General features: G+C 42.9%; 1 protein-coding gene and 1 non-coding gene across 3 annotated transcripts in view; both read right to left on the reverse strand.

Annotated features, from left to right (window-relative positions):
* The window catches only part of EVA1A (eva-1 homolog A, regulator of programmed cell death), a 132,367-nt gene that overhangs the window by 73,857 nt on the left and 41,975 nt on the right, over nucleotides 1-16,535 (reverse strand). The gene's annotated exons all lie outside the window — the stretch shown is intronic.
* On the reverse strand, nucleotides 3,742-3,813 carry TRNAC-GCA (transfer RNA cysteine (anticodon GCA)). Its single transcript has one exon. It is a non-coding gene; the product is annotated as a tRNA-Cys (tRNA).

Here is a 16,535-nt window from a genome sequence, read left to right on the forward strand (position 1 = left end):
AACAAAAACAGGATCTTACCTCATTGAAGCCTGTAAATTTTACCCCAACTTGTTATCAGATAGCAAACCCTTCTCAGTAACTACAATGTGCATCAAAACTGGCCATTGCAAAGAATCACCATCATTTTCTGTGAGAAATAACACAAATCTCTCTGTTTATAACACAGCTCTTCTTGGGTTTTAGCCATTACTCACTGGCCCATCTGAATATCCAGAACTCAGCTTTGCCAACATGTTCTGGACTCTGAGCTAAGATTCCTGAATCAAATATTCCCCCTTTGTGATTTGTGCCACTGTAACATTCCAACCTGAAATCCCCAGTGCCTCAGAGAAGGAATCTTTCTTTCCAGCCACAGTAGCAGAGCTGTCAGGGAATGCTGATGCCAAGCTCCCATTCAGTGCTATTTTTATTGTCTGTCATGTCAGGATGGATAGAKGGATAATAACTATGGGCACAGAGATATTTGATTCAAGGAACTCATCCAGCTGAGAGCATCACRGCACAGCAAGTCTCTCCTCCACTGTCTATTCCAATTTCCTGAAGAACTCTGGAATTCTGTGCCTGCATCTTTGTTGTCTGCACTCAGGATATCTCCAAGACATAGTCAAGGTCCACAAGAAGACAATGGTTAGCAAATATAATCCTCGGGATCAATAGAAACAGAAAAAAAGTGTCTCATCAAAATGGTGGAATGAATTCCTTTAGGAACTGCAGACTACTTCAAATCCTGTTCCCTTTCACTAAGGGTACATGGTTCAATTCCTTTGCATATGTGAAATAAAAGTGCAGCTACTGTTATAAAAAAAAAAAACCAAAACAATGTTTCTATAAATATATTACAGACCAAAGGAGGCTCAAGGAAAATCTCCAGCCTTCACTGAAAGCAGAGGAAAACACAATGACAAAGAATGAGGAAAGGCAGAGGCCTTTGCAAGGAGGTTGCAGTGAGCTGAGGATCAACCTCTTATCCCAAATAACAAGTGATAAGACAAGAGGAAATGGCTTCAAGTTGCACCAGTGGAGGTTTAGATTGGATATTAGGAAAAATGTCTTTGCTGAAAGGGTTGTCAAGCTGCCCAGGGCTGTAGTAGAGTCTCCATCCCTGGAGATATTTAGAAGATGTGTAGATGTGGCTTTGAGGGACATGGTTTTGTGGTGAGCTTGGCAGTGCTGGGTTAATGGTTGGGCTTAATGATCTGAAAGTTGTTTTTCAACCTTTATGATGATGTGATTCTAAAATATGTAAGAGGATACACATTTCACAAAAGTCAAACTACCTTAAAATCATATGAAAATAATGTGCTGCACTTCAAACACTCTTCCACTATGCAAACAATAGTTGAAAGATGTATGATCATTTTGCCTAATGCACCACTGGAAGATGTTCCAATGCTCATCTGATGGGTGCAGGAAAAGAATGGAAAATAACATGGCTGGGTTCAGACCAGGTCAGGTGATCTTCCCAAAGATTCCTCCCRTCTCTTTTCTCAAGAAGCACATACCCAAGAGATTCTGTGTGCAAACAGCTACTCAGAAGGGAGCAGGATACAATAATAAAAACCAACAGACACATTTAGAAGAGTATTAAAAATTAAAAACCCTTAGGGAAATCCAGTAGCTGCTTGTTATATATGCCCCCAACTCACTGCAACATGATGCTTGCCTGAAACTTCAGGCAGGTTTCAGGAGGAGGTAAATAAGTGGATGCTCTCCATACACCACACACATTAAAAAGGAGTAATTAGGCCTAACACTGAGGGCTTGTCTGCTGTACATCAATCATGGGGAAAATCACAGCACGTCTGTGACAGGGCTCAACAAATAAACAATTAATATACATTAACAACGTTTAATGGAAAAGGAGTCTCAATAATTAACCCAGTCCCACGTTTTGATGAGCCTCCAAACAAGGTTGATAAAAGTAATAGTGTTGAGGTAATGAGCTTTCCAAGAGCACCAAATTTGAATTATTGAGAATATACTTGGCTGGTTTAAAATAAAGATAGTAGAGTGTAGATTGATTGGAGACTAGCTAATACCTTTCCAAATTTAATAGTAAATGGCAAATGTTCACTCAGCAAGTGAACTTTCAGCCGCCTATAGATGCTGGCTTACCCATTGCTATTTAATGCTTTTATTGCTGACATGGAAGGAAAGGCTAAACTATTATTTAGAAAGTTTGTGCAATATTGGGAAGTGATGTAGAATACAAAGGACAATAAAGCAAAACAATCCAGGGAGGAATTCAGTAAACTGCACAACAGTATGAATTTCAGTAAAGTCCTGAATGTAAGATTAAACAGTGGAGAACTTGCTTCTCAGGCATGACAAAGGAGGCCAGGAGCAAACTGGAAAAAGCCTAGAAATCGATAGTATCTAAGTGGTTTAATATAGACATCTTCAACAGCATAATCCATGCACTAGAGATGTAATATCCAGTAGAAGAAGCAGAGAAATTACATAACAACCCAACTTCGCATTGGTGCAACTGCTGCTGATATTCAGAGCCTATTTTAGGGATTGCAGGTGCTAAGGAATTAAAATTAATTGAGGGGAAAGACACAACAATGAATGAAGAATAGGGAAGCCTCATTCTGGAGAAAGACATTATAAGATTTACCTCTTTAATTTTACAGAGACAAGGCTGAGAAGTTTCTTAATCACAGGCTACAAGTATTCAAAGAGARAACCTGAATTAGCTGACAAGGTTTCTTCAACCTTAAAAGGTCTAGTAATGGCCAAGAGCTAGAAGTTAAATCTAGACATTCAGAACAGAAATAAATCTAGTTTCTTTGACWATTTTGCAAGGGTTGTGGGATACTTTCAATCATTGGGAATCTTCAAACCAACTCTTYTTTAAGTTTCACTCCAGTTCAAACAGCAATTTAGGGAGGTCTTATGGCCTCTTGGCCTCGGTAACTTATCAGTTAAGTGACAGGGCTTCAAATGCTTCTGTGGGAGGTTATTTTACAGCCTAATAAATGTCATCTTTGGGAAAAGTTTCATGGGATTCTGCATTTGTCTTTAATACACTACTAATGGACCACACTGAGTAACTGATTCCCTTGCCTTCTGTTCTCATCAAAGCACAATTAAAATAATGATCTTTCAGCAGATAATAACACCTTTTCTAATACTTKTAAAGAATAATCAGAGAATGAATCAAGTAATTAATTCTTAGTTCTTAGTCATTCCTCCCACTCAAGACCCAAACCAATGTTCACATAAGCACRGGAATATGTGAGGAATGTTTCCTTCAGCCAAGCGCTGGAGAAGAAGAAGATATTTGGCCTTTGTGACCCTCAGACTGCCACAGTTTGTGGATATGTACCTAAACTTGAAGACTACACAGGGAAAATGGAGATTCTTCCAGAGACTGAAACGAATGTGTTCCTGTGGTTAACACTCACTCCTCTCCATCTTCACTTGGATTTTGACTGTGGTTTGTCCCTTTGGTCGCTCCCGCTTTAATTTGCTTCATAATCTCAATCCTCAGTGTCTAAGCACTGTGTGTGTTTCCTCAAAGCCATAAAAAATCATAAAACATAGAATGGTTTGGGTTCTAARRGATCTTCTCATTCCAAACCCCCTGCCACTATCCAAGGTTGCTCAGAGCCCYATCCAGCCTGGCCTTGAAGRGATGGGACAGCCACASCTTCTCTGGGCAACTGGYGCCAGGGCCCCACCACCCTCACAGTAAAGAWTTTTTTTCTAATTTCTGATCTAAAAAGYAACCTCTAAGGGGGCACCTGGAGTTGAACCAGGGACCTCTTGATCTGCAGTCAAATGCTCTACCACTGAGCTATACCCCCTTCCTGAGTAAGTGTGGAGTAAATTAAAGTTATTAGGACGTTCCCTGCCCTGGGGAGTTCACAGCATGGAATGTGAGCCAGCCTTGCAGAACTGGTCCAGCACAGACAACCTCACTGCATTTCTTCCTGAGCCTTGCAGGAGACACACATGGAGGTTTAGGACTTCTGGGGCAGCACAGCAATGCCTGAAGAATAAATAAATTCTACTGAACCTTTCAGTGCTGGACAATGCYAACTAATAGATGGCAAAATGATAGAAAAATCGCTCTGCATTTCCTCTAACTCCCTCCCCACACCTCTTTGCAGATATGGAACAGGGTTACCTGTCCAGCTCCCTTGCCCAGAGGTACAAAGCAAGGCCAGCTGCATTGCCCATCCCTTTTCTCAGCCAGCCCCATGCCCTTCTGCCCTCAGCAAGGCAGCTGAACACCCACAGTCAGAGGTAACAGTGACCCAGTAACTCCAGGGACTGAATCTCCATCTCAAAGCAAAGGTGATACTCCCCAAAGGACAGTCCTGAAGTTCAGCTTTCACTGAGCCTTTGGAAACAGGCTGGAGTACAATTCATTTAGTACAGAAACAGAGGTTCTACATCTCCCTATAGCTTCACCAGCCCTCTGAAATATTTAGTAGYATCAAGATGCTTGCTGGAATCACAATAGGTGCTCACATACCAGGACAATGAAACAGCATGTCCACAGGGTCTGCCAGGAGGCTCTGGTATGGAGAATCCAGTGTAGGCAAAGTTGGACAAACATTAGATAAGTAAATGGGAGAGGTTGAATCMTAGTGGAAACCAAGAGAATTTGATTGCTCTAAATGGTGAACCACATGGACTGAGATTTCCAAACAAAGAATCTACAGACAGGTGCATTCACTGGAACTTTGGGTATGGTCCCCAGAACTGAACTTTTGGGCACCATTTGCTGTGGGTTTGATTCATCCAAAGTTTGCCACATCAGAAGTTGTTAGTACTAGTGCTTCGGAAAGCATGATCCCTCCCAAGATGAGCACCATCACAGCAATGAGCTATCACAGCCAAACCTCCTTCCAAATCATTAATAGGGATCTTAAACAAAAACAGTTTAACATTGTTCCCTTCTGTTCCCCTGAGGAATCTTCCACTAAGTTTGGCATTTATTCATCACTATGTGTTTCTGCTGCCTCCAGCCTGTTTTCAGTCTGCTTTATAATCTCCATCTCCAGTCAATTTAAATTAATTTTTCAGCTCAGTCTTCATGAAACAATATATTAACTGCCTCAGTACATGAATAGACATCTTATTTACACAGATTAAATGACCATGTTCTTCTAATCTCCTYGGTCTGCAGTTGGATCAAACTAAGTGATTAAGTTACATCTGTATTTCCTTCCTACAAATCCACATGTGTGTCATCCATGTTCCTTTCCAGTGGTGAAGCCAACATGTGTAGAGGGGTTGCATGCCTCCTACATGCCTCAAGGAATCAAATTAATAACTAAAGTGTGCTCTGAGCCACGCAAAAAACTCAGTAAACTCTTCTTCACCAGGGTTGAGGTTTGCTGTAACTGCTTACAGATTTACTTTGTTTAGCCTTTTCTCCAGTATTCCATGACGACAAAATTCACCCCTTCCTTTTTCTGTCATTTACGTTCCATTTTGGCAACTCTCTTGAGGGTTAGCTACTATACATATGGTTCCATATGGCACAGAAAATTCTTCTTCCTTCCTTATTTCAACTCTTTTACTGGAGATGGAAGCCAAATTTGTTGGATAGTTACTAACTCTTTTAATGACTGCTGTTCATTTGTAAAGATCARTACAAGCTATTTTCATATTTTCTCTGCCCTCTGGTTCTCATTTGATTCTTCTGTTTTTTAGAGACAACTATGTGAGCCAGGTCCTTGACTAATTGCAAGACAAACATAGCAGGAAGATCTGGTTTCCCAAGTTTCCTTTCTAAGATTTTCCTGTTTCCCATATCCCTAAAATTTGTCTYACAGAGGTTGTATTCTGCCCTATTCCTGATGTATTCAGTTAATGTTAGTGTCAGGAGATAGCACAGAGATTCAGTAAATCCAGCAGTACTGAATTCAAGTTCTCATTCTGTGGGGCCCCCTAATGCTGTTAGACAGTTTGAGGTCTAAAATGGGATGAAAGGAGACAAGGCGAGGTAAATATGTCACTTCCACTCATGGTGCTTTATGGATGTTTCCCAACTTGGTGAAAGTCAGCTAACCCACAGGAAGTGCAGTAAGGTATATTGGCATGTGAAAAAGTGCCTACAGACACCCTTTGTACAGATTAGAACTCTTTTTTCTATGTTTTTCACCCCAGTACAAGAATAGGATTCTGGATCATGATCGCTTCTGAATCGTCAACATTTTGTGATTTAAGGGTGGCCATTGTGGTCGTGAAAACAGAATTCTTTATTTCTTTGTGTCATTCCACTAAAAAGAAACACAAATTTCCATCAGCAGATGTGAAATAGCTATTTCAACASAGTTCTGGAAGTTTGGAGACATACACACCCCAAAAAACAACCAAACATCTGAGCAGCAAAATGATGTAAATTGGAGAAAATGAAGTGTCCTCTACATGGGCCCTACCCTTTCAAAGCACAAACTTTTCCAAAAACTGATGACGAGAGAAACTTGTTCCAGCTGCCGTGTGACTCAGACTGGCATRAGTGACTGGCCAGGGCAGTTCTGGGACAGCAAAGTGGGGAGAAAATAAAGGCCAAATACTGCCATGGTTCAGAAGATATGAAACTTTCAAGTAGCTGAACACCAGACTGAACAGGAACACCCCTGACTCCCTACCATGTCCCACCCATTCCACAAACCTGCTGTTCACACGGGCCAGTGAAACACAAACAGCAGCCTGAAACAAATACAGCAGTCACCCCTGTATCTGTGATCCTTCTATCTGAAAACTTCATCACTTACTGGGGTGCTGAAAAGAGACCTGAACAAAGCTGAAGATATGGTGAAGATCTCCAAAATAGCGAGTTCCTTAGGGAGCTTCAGGCTTGGGCTGTGGATCCTGCAGAAGGATCTCAGAGAGACACGRTTGTGGAGTCCAGCAACGATTTTTTGATGAGATGAAAAAAGCAAGACAAAAAAGATCAAAATGGACTAAATAAGTCTCTTGGTATCAGCATCTGTGACTCGCTTGCTATCAGCACTGTGACACTGCATTACTTTCTCCTGTTGTCTTGCCTAAGACCTATTGAAATGAGAAACAGCACATCTCAGACAATTTGTTAAAATCACTTCAAGTCTCTGAGTGATGTTAATGATCAGTGACGAGGGGGGAGTGCACTGAGGTGAATGGAAGATGAATGGCAGATGACAACATCCACCTTAATGGAGAACTTTTAYCTGACCACCTCCATGGACTCTCAAAACACCTCATCATGTCCTACTCCTTACCTTACTTACCTTCATCACTCCTCTGCAAAGTATTCTCATTTTTCATTTTCTAAATGCAGAGGGGAAGGAAAGAGGGAATAATTGACCTGTCTAAGGTCACCGAGGTCTGTCCAGGCCTCCAGGACTGGTTCAGGCAGAGACCTCATTTGCACTRTTGGAGCTGCAGACAAACTTAAGGGTGGTTGATCCTTAAGGACATGCCCGGAGCTCTACTGCTCCCTCACCTCATGACATCAGACATTGCAAAACCTGTCATGAGCCGGCAGAACAGTTAAGGGCATAAGTGCCAGTGTCAGACCTGGCACTTGTGAAGGTGCTTCAGGTTTGGTGCATGTGCTCTAGGAGCTGCCAAACTTAAAGAGACTCAAGAAGATTTTTGCAGCAGTATTCACAGAGACAGTCTGTCTCCACATGTCTATCAATAATGCTCAAGTGTCAACACTTCCAGGCTTGGATCTGAAGATGCCCTCACCTGCTATAGATTTCTAATGGCCATTATCTGGTTCATAAATGGGGAAAGTCAGGCACACAACAATAAAACAATTCTTCTGCAGCAACTCACAGATCAGAGCTGGAATATTAAAAAAAAAAAGAAATCCTGGCTCAAGTATCCTGTATTATCTACAAAGTGATTGAACTGCTTCTCTCAGAGTTTTCTCTTTCATTCCCTTTCCATCACTCCCACTTCTCTCCCATTGCCARCCACATCTCTCATTGCCATTTCCCTTCCTGTAGTCTTTTCCACTGCTCTTATGCCAGCAGTGATCCCTTCCTCCCCATCCCTCTGCTTTGCTGCTTTCCAAATGCCATCGCACCAGGCCACCTCCCTGGGACCAGAGACACATCTCTGGAGTGGAACACGCAGCTGTTGGTGGCTGGAAAGTAGCCAGAGGASCCCCCACTCCCCCCAGCTATGCTGCAGGAGGATGCTGAGTGATGGTGTCAGCAAAGAGCAGCAGGAGGCTTTGGCTGCCTGTTCAATACCTGGGAGCAGCCCCTAGTCACTGGAAAAGGGATCTGAGGGAGGAAGGTTGCTGCCCCTGGCCTCAGCCAAATGATATTTCATCCAGCGTGAAGGAGATGTTGACAGAGGGGTCTGTGTGTCATCACAGATGAGAGATTTTTGGCTGGTGGAGATGTGYCTTCACCATTCACCTCCACTCCAGCAAGGGGTGGGCAACTGCCCGAGGCTCCTGCTCGCCCACTGCCAGAGAYTGAAGGCACAGCATTCCAGCCTGCTCGTGGAAAGAGCTGTCAGGGAGCGCAGAGGGAGGGCACAGGCAGGTACCCTGTGTTGTGTGTAAGGAATCAGGGTTAGCAGAGGCTTTAATTAGGGCATTGCTGCTTTGACTTGAGCACGCAGAGGTTCAAAAGTGTACAGTTTTCATGTTATTTTTGAATTCAGGAGGAAGGGTTGGACTTGCTATTTGTGAGCATCTCACTGATCTGCTCCTTCGTTCTATTAATCCATGGTATCCTCCTCCAGTTCCTCTCTCCCAGTATGTACTTCATTAGTTCAACAGAACACACAATGGCCAAATAAAGGGACTAACATGGCATGCAGCCACAGGAAAGGGGTTTTGAGCAGAGCACAGGTACTCTCCAAGTCTGCCTTCCCAAGCAGCATGTCTCCATCTGATGAAATGCAATGCTATCAAATATCATGACAGAAAGCACAAATATATAAAACATGAGGGTGCCTCTTAAAAATAAATGTTGCTCCATGATCTTTTTCCCAGGAGAAGGAAGTTTCCAGAGTGCTGGCTCTCTGCGTGTGGTATCACATATTGCGTGGTCTGTTCCCTATAAGCTCTCRACATATGCTACGAATCTGCCTCTGCAGTACAAGCATTCTAAATCAGACACTCATGCCTCYTTCTGATCTTTTGCAGTCACATGTACGTACATTGGATTTTGCCACAGGCCATCCATCATTCCTCCCTTTCCAGCATCTGAAACGCATGACCCGCAATTTGGGTTTATGTGTGTTTTACTGCAGTTTCCATATAATCACACAGGAAACTTTAATTCTCACCTTATGAGCCCAGGGCTGCAGTTCTAATCTTCGTCTCTCAGAAGTGTTGTGGCTGTATGTCTGATCACCAACAGTCTGTATTTCCCACAAATGAAGGAAAAATCAAATTTAATTGCAATCAAAGCCTTACCTCTCACAATGTTTACCTGCATCATTTTTTACCTTCTACCCCAAAGGAACATCTAAATCCATCAGGCATTGCCACCCTGTGCCTCTGAGTCTACTCATTTCTTCAGCTGTGGCCTGAGCACAGCGGTGCTGCATGAGGTGGGCATTTTCCATCACCACGGGACAGACAGCTCTAAGGCATCCATCACCCTCTAATGACCCAGATTTCCTGCAGGCATCAAGGGAAGTGCCTCATTCACCACAGACCTGCCACATCTCAAGACTGTGACTTGCCCCTCTCATTCCTCCCTCTCCTCCCTTTCTACTCATTCACCAGGAATTCACCAAACCCATTCCCTTCCCCATCCCAGACTGGAAGTGGCAGACACAGCTGGTTGGCATCATCCACCTTCCAACTGCCTCTTTTTAAGGCCATAAAAAGGAAAAAGGGCCACAGGTCACCCCAGCCCTTGGCTCACCCAGCCCTTCACCAGCTGTACAAACCCTCCTATCTCAAGGACTGACATAATTTGGCACAGCACTCGCCAGAGCAGGGCTGTCTGTACACATGCACAATACCTCACCAAGTGATCCTGATCCCAGAAGGGCTCACCCACCACCCTCTGACACCACGTTATTTGTGCCTCATGCCCTGCAGTGACACATTTCTGTTTACAGTCATGGAATGTCACTCTTCCAGGAGGACATATCCCAGGCAGAGGGAGATTTGTAGCACAGAAATGTCCTTGTTGGCTGGGTAAAGAAGATGTARGGGTTTTTAGCTCTCTGGGAAGGGGTGACAGGGAAATGTTCTGGTAAAATACCTGCCCTGTGCATGAAGCATATGGCACAGAGGCATCAGAAAAGCCCTGTAAACAGCCAGTTAAAGCTTTAGCCACAAGCCCTTTCATCTGCTTCAAATATAGGCTCTACCACCTTCCAGCTGGGGCTGGGAAACATCAGGTCTGCTCTGCCTGCAGSGTTTTGTGAGTTTGTATGTTCTGAACTTCTGCCAGGAGTAACTTTGGTGCTGGAGGGATCAATGCTGGACTCTGTGCATCCATAAGGCAATGACTTATCCATGGACGAGGGAAGCTGAGGAAATTCCCTCCCGCTCTAAGCTATTTCTTGGCTCTTTGCATTAGTTATTAGCCCTTGGGAATATATTTTCCTCTATCCCCTCTTTTCTGTGGTCTGCATTATCATTTGCTAAATATTAGCGTGTGCTATTTATCATGAGGTCCACAACCCTTGTCCACTCCAGGGAGTTTGCAACTAAGTCACAGCAATAAATTTTCTGATATTCTATGGGCTTTACAGTGCTAAGAGGCACACAGCTGAAATCATTATCTCAGAGCCTGCAACCCCTCGTCTCAYAGTGAAACACTCATCACCAGAGGCAGAGAGGATGCACACGAACTCAGGTTTTTAAACTCACAGCAGATTCAGACTCAGGTTCCAAGTCTGCTCACTGATAATGATGATTACTTCAGCTCCTCTGGTTTTATAACATGTTTGAAAGGCTCAGGGAAACCACATTATCTGCAACTCTCTTTCAACAGCATGTTTGSTTCATAAGAGCTGGGGCTAGCAAAGGAAAGGGTGTGTTTGTGGACTGGGGATCTGTTATAATAACATCATGGTGACCAAAATAAGCACCATGGTCTACAATTACTGCTATCCCTCTGTGTTTATTGCAGAACAGAGTCACCCAAGACCTGACTCAAAACCTGTTRACGCCACTGAAAATATTTTGCAGCAGGTCCTAGGAACCGCTTGGACAAGACATCATCTCTCACTGACTTGCTCTGCCCACTGTGTTCAGGGGGTTGGGACTTTCTCCCTGCAATAGCTGTTATCTAAGAAGGGATTCAAACCTTGACCAGAAAGGYTACTTCAACATCTCCATATTTTTGATCCCAAAGCCCCTTTCAGAGTCATTCTCAGTTAATGATGAGAAATGTTCCAGCTTCTCTTGACTATAGGATCTGATCCCAAGAACCTTCATAGCAAACCAGAGTTCAGACTGAACTGGGAATATTTAATAAAGATTTGGAGGGGTAATTAAAGAAATAAATTAAATGCTACTAGAATGTACATGTCCAAAGGAAACACTGGTTTGAGAATTCTATTTTTCAAAGTTATCAAATTAGCCCAGCTTGGGTTCCACTGCCAATCTAAATAATTATGGATGTTGTCCAATCTCTTTTCCTTCCAAGYAGGCTGAGAAACCATGGACAAGGTCATTACTATGAGAGAAGAGATATTCTCCTGTTCTGAATGCCCCAGACAGAGGCACATGGAACAGCTGCTGCTCTAAGAGAGGGAGAGCTGCAAAAGGAGACTTGAGCAGCCARGTGGCTGTGTCCTGTGGATGGAGGGAATAGCTGGCACTAGCTGGTTTTGCTTTGCCAACCTTATGGCAACAAAAAAAGAGAGAAAGAACAGGACAAAAATATTGGAGAACAGCCTGAGAACAAAAAATGGAGCAGCTTCCCCTGCAGTATCAGGGACAGCCCTCTCCTCTGTTCCTCTCTTGCTTTCTGATTTTGATGGGACCCAAGTTCAGGGTTCACTGGCCATTCCCTGGCCAGTGAGAAACTCACTCTCCAACACACAAAGGCCAGACAGTCTTGATACTTCCCCTGTATTTTTGTAGCCCCATGGCCCTTTCTGTCAGAAAAGCTGTGCTGATTTGGAGCAGGGATGTTTTTAAGYGTGCCAGGCTCATGAATGCCATAGCCTGTTATCCCAGAAAGACTGAAAAATAAACAAAGAGGGACTGAAAGAATAATGATAAAAAACTCCTTAATCTGAACTTCAAATCCAGGATATAACTGTATTAATAAACTAAAGGGCTCAAGCACTGGCATGGAATGGTAGACAGTTCTGTCTACCTTATAGAGTGCCTGAACACCACCAGGAGCTTTGACTGTGGGAYAAGCTGTCATTCTTACATTGGTTTAAGGCGTTTCTGGTTGAGAATTGTCGTGTTTTCAGTTTTCAGTGTTACAAACTCTAGCCCTGACAGCAAATTCTTGCTTCTGACTTGGGTAAGCTTCCACTGAAACAAAGATTGGGAAAGGTTTTCTTATTTCACTAACTGGGAAAAGGAAATGCACTCCATGGATTCCTTTGACGTCTTAAAATGTAGAAGAGGTTCATTGCTTTTCTGTGCCATAAGAAGGACATCATTGCCATGTCCATTTCTGGGATGTGTTGCTTTCAAAGAGGGGTAAAAACAAGAAATAAATAGCAACACGCCTCTCTCCTGAATTCTTGCTGTCCTCCACAGGACAGCTGCCAGAGCAAGGAAACTATATTAAGACCGCTGCATCCCTCAGAAAAAGATAAACCCTTCCCAAGGTTTCATCTCTGCACAGTGACAAGAAGCTGGGGAGTCAACATGTAACTGTCCATATGGGCATTCCGTGTGTGAGATCCCATTATTGTCAGCACTGATCCAAGAATAATTCTGCTGGTCAAATGCCCATAATCCAGTTAAATATGACTGTTGAGTGCTTTTGAAAGGCCCTAGGCTGAAACATCAAAGACAGATTGTGCAAATATTAGGCGGGATCTATAAATAAACCAAATTGTCTAAAATATCATTTTTTGTGTATATATGGGCTACTGAGCTCTACATATCTAGTCAGTACAAAAACAAATTTCCTTGGCTACAGCAAGGGCTTTGATAGCTCTGGACAGCTACGTTCAGGGTCAGAATCAAAACCTGAATCCCATCCTGCAAAACTGGGTTTAAACCCACTCAAGGCTAAGAACTCTTCAGGAGAGACATTATTTATACAGAGCAGATATTATTTAACTATGTACTATTTTTTTTTGTTTGTTTGTTTTTCTGGTAATAAGACATAAAACTGTCAAAGATTAATAAGTTTTTAAAAAATGAAATATTCGAAGCAATTTAGTAAATTGTAATCAACAAGGTGTTTGAAGCTAATTTAGACATAATGAGGTTTGAAGACTTAGGAAAGTAATGACAAATAGTTATTGAAAATAGATCATTTTCTAGAAAACATATTCAAGATAAGAACTATCTGACCTAATTTCAGATGTCAACAGTGAAGATATTCACATCTGGTCCAGTCACCATGGGTTCCTTTCAAAATTAAAGAGAGAAACAAATACTTGTAAGGGGTACCTGAGATACCCATTTGAAAATGAGATGAACTGCAACCTAGAAATGCCTTTTTCTTTTCATATACTGACTACAAAGGGAGGCCAACCTATCTGGTCCATGTGTAGCTGATTATACCATAGACAGCTACATCTGGTCAGCATTAGAGCCTGTTTAATAATGCACCTATTTGTGAATCCATTCCTGTTCAGATCAATGTCTGTGCACTCAGTACTCTCTCCCTCTCCACATATTCCAGGTTGCTAGTCCAAACCTTTAGTCATGAACTTCAAAGTGGGTTGGACCCAACTACACGAGACCTACAACTCTCTCAGTAAGGTCCCTCAGCAAAACTCAATTCTTCAGCCAGGGTGAGATGCCTGAGACACAGAGACACAGCATTCCCTCCCAGAAATCTGCAGAGGAGCACTTACAGAGGAACAGAGAAATCATTACAAGTCCCTCTACACAGGAAAATATTTTTGCCATAACCAAAATGTCAATGCTAATGGTTARATACATTTCCTTGAATAAAATCTGCCCAAGATTTCAGGAAACACATTTATGAAAAGCAGTCATGCCAGAAAGTAAAACATCTTGTATGATCCTAGGTTCAAGAGCCCCACATATGTAAAGAGCTGGTGAACCTTTTTTGCAGCCTGGGACAGGTAAATCATTTTTTGCACCAGTCTGGCTTGAGAACCCAAAAGCCTGGCTCAGCCATGAGTGTGTCAGCATGCCGGGGGTGGGGTGCAGTTCCTTGGCCAGCTGCAAAAGGAAGGTAAGTCAGTCAGCCAGCCMGATCCATAAAGCAGCAGCTCACACTGTTATTAGAGGCCTGCCTCCCCATCTGGAAATTAAATGCAAACAYATGCATATGCCTAAGTGTTGCTTATGAGAAAATCACTGCCCTGACAAGGCTGAGTGGCAACAGGAAGGAAAGAAAAACAGAAARTACAAACCAGTATCTGTGCCTTCGCCATTTAGTTTCCTTTACTGTTAGAAGTAATCTCATATTTAATTAAGCACGACTTGAGGGACAAAGAATTATTAGGTGAGTAAGGAAAGGAAATCCATTTGTTTGTTAGTACTGTAACAAGCTAAGAAATATCTGAGAGAAAATTTACATTACACACGTTCCAACTCCAATTTGCTAGGTGTCTCAATCTTTTCAAAAGAGAGTCACAACATAGCACCAACATCCTATACTTCTTCACTGATACCCATGGCATCTGCAGAAGGTTTTGATCATATCTTACAGCACAGAGGAGAAAATTTGCCTTTCCTCCCTGTGGGAATCAGGTACAGCTTTCMCACAGCAGGAGTCAGACCCTTTGATCAATATGCAGCATGTTAAAAAATGTGTRTTGGCATGTAATCCTCAGTTATATCCCTAAAGATTTGATTTTTTTTCACGGGGGAAAAAAAAAAAAGTAGAAAGGAAGAGAATTTAATATTAGTTATCTTTCATAGTAATAAGAATTTTAACAATAAGAAACAACCAAAAAAAGTAAAATGAATGCGAGACACTCATTGAAATCATGACGGCAATGGACATGTCAGGCAGGAGACTAACATCTGATCTTTCCAAAGCTTCATGTCAATAAAGTTCAACAGCAACTGTAGGCACTGAAAGYGGAGACTCCTCACATCTGTGGGATCATGTCTGCACTCGATGCACAAACCAAAGCCCCACGGGAGCTGGGGAGGCTGCTGCTGTCTCCTGCCAGATGCTGAGCAAACAGCCCCAGGGCATGGGGTCTAAGCACACCAGGCAGGAGGAAGCACAGTGACTGCCCAAAAAGCTGATGATTGATCAGGGTTAAGCACRAAACCTCTTGCCCTTCAGCCAGTGCCCCTCCACTGGGCCATGCTGACTACCATGCCTGGGGGAAGAGACGTGATAGGGGGTTGTGCTTTTGTAAGCTGCTATTTTTCTTTCTGATTTTTCATGGACCCTTGTAAAAAAGGCATTTCTTGTCCATTCCAATAGGTTTTGGGTTTTTTTCCTAAAGAAAATACTGCAAGAATTTCATCAAAGCTTGAATCCCATATGATCCAGGGACTAATGAGTGCAATCCGCCTTTAAGCTTGGTCCTTGCAAGCCATGAGCATCCAGGTCCTTGCAAGCCATGAGCATACTCTTCAGGTCCCTGCAAGCCATGAGCATCCAGGCTGGGGCAACTTTTGACCCAGAAAAGGTTTGCTGGACTCCAGATGGAGCTGCATACCAGCTTTCTCCTCTTCCTGAGGCTTTGGCTTGGACTGAAATGGAGTGACACCTATTCAACAAAGAGACCTCCAAGACTCTGCCCTCCCTCCCTTGTTCCCCTCAAGGCACTGACACCAAGGTCTGTCTGCTGGGATTAACCAGCCTCCAGAGTCTTTGCAGGCAGCTGTGAGATGGCTTGCAAAGATAAAGGATGGATCAGGGGTTAGGAATTTAGTTAAATATCTTTGAAAGGGATCTAGTAGGATTTGCTTCATTTTTTATATTATGCAGTACCAGTCATCCTTAAGATCCCAGGCCTGTGTGTCAGCAAAGCTGGAAACACAACCAGCCTGCAAAGGATCCTGATACTGCTCCCCATGATCCTGTTTTCCCCATACAGAAATGCTCCCTACTCTGACATTCACAAGTTGCTACATTCTTTGGCTCAGTTCACCTAAATGAGGGATAAAAAGTGAAATACTGAGCAGCAGGATACTTGGGACTGAAACTCCAGAGAGAGACTCAGCTTTTCTWCTGGGATAGTGGTGCTGCTCCTGCCTGATGCTGAAACAGCAATGATGGCTAATATATGGCAAAGAGATTGTAAATCTCTGCTGGCCCCCAGGGGGAAAATTATCATAAGCCTGCTCAGTGTTTGTTAAAAGATACAGGTAATTGTGGAAAAGAGCAGCAAAAAGACAATTGAGTGGCTGGGCAGGTTGATTTATGAGGGAAGATTAAAGGAGCTGAACATGAATGGCTTAGCTAAACAGTGACTAAGACAGGACATGAAAAGTAGCCACTGTCAACAGTAT

The sequence above is a fragment of the Malurus melanocephalus genome, unplaced genomic scaffold, assembly GCF_030028575.1.
Source record: "Malurus melanocephalus ecotype Western Australia unplaced genomic scaffold, MMel_1.1 scaffold_26, whole genome shotgun sequence".
Classification (NCBI taxonomy): domain Eukaryota; kingdom Metazoa; phylum Chordata; class Aves; order Passeriformes; family Maluridae; genus Malurus; species Malurus melanocephalus.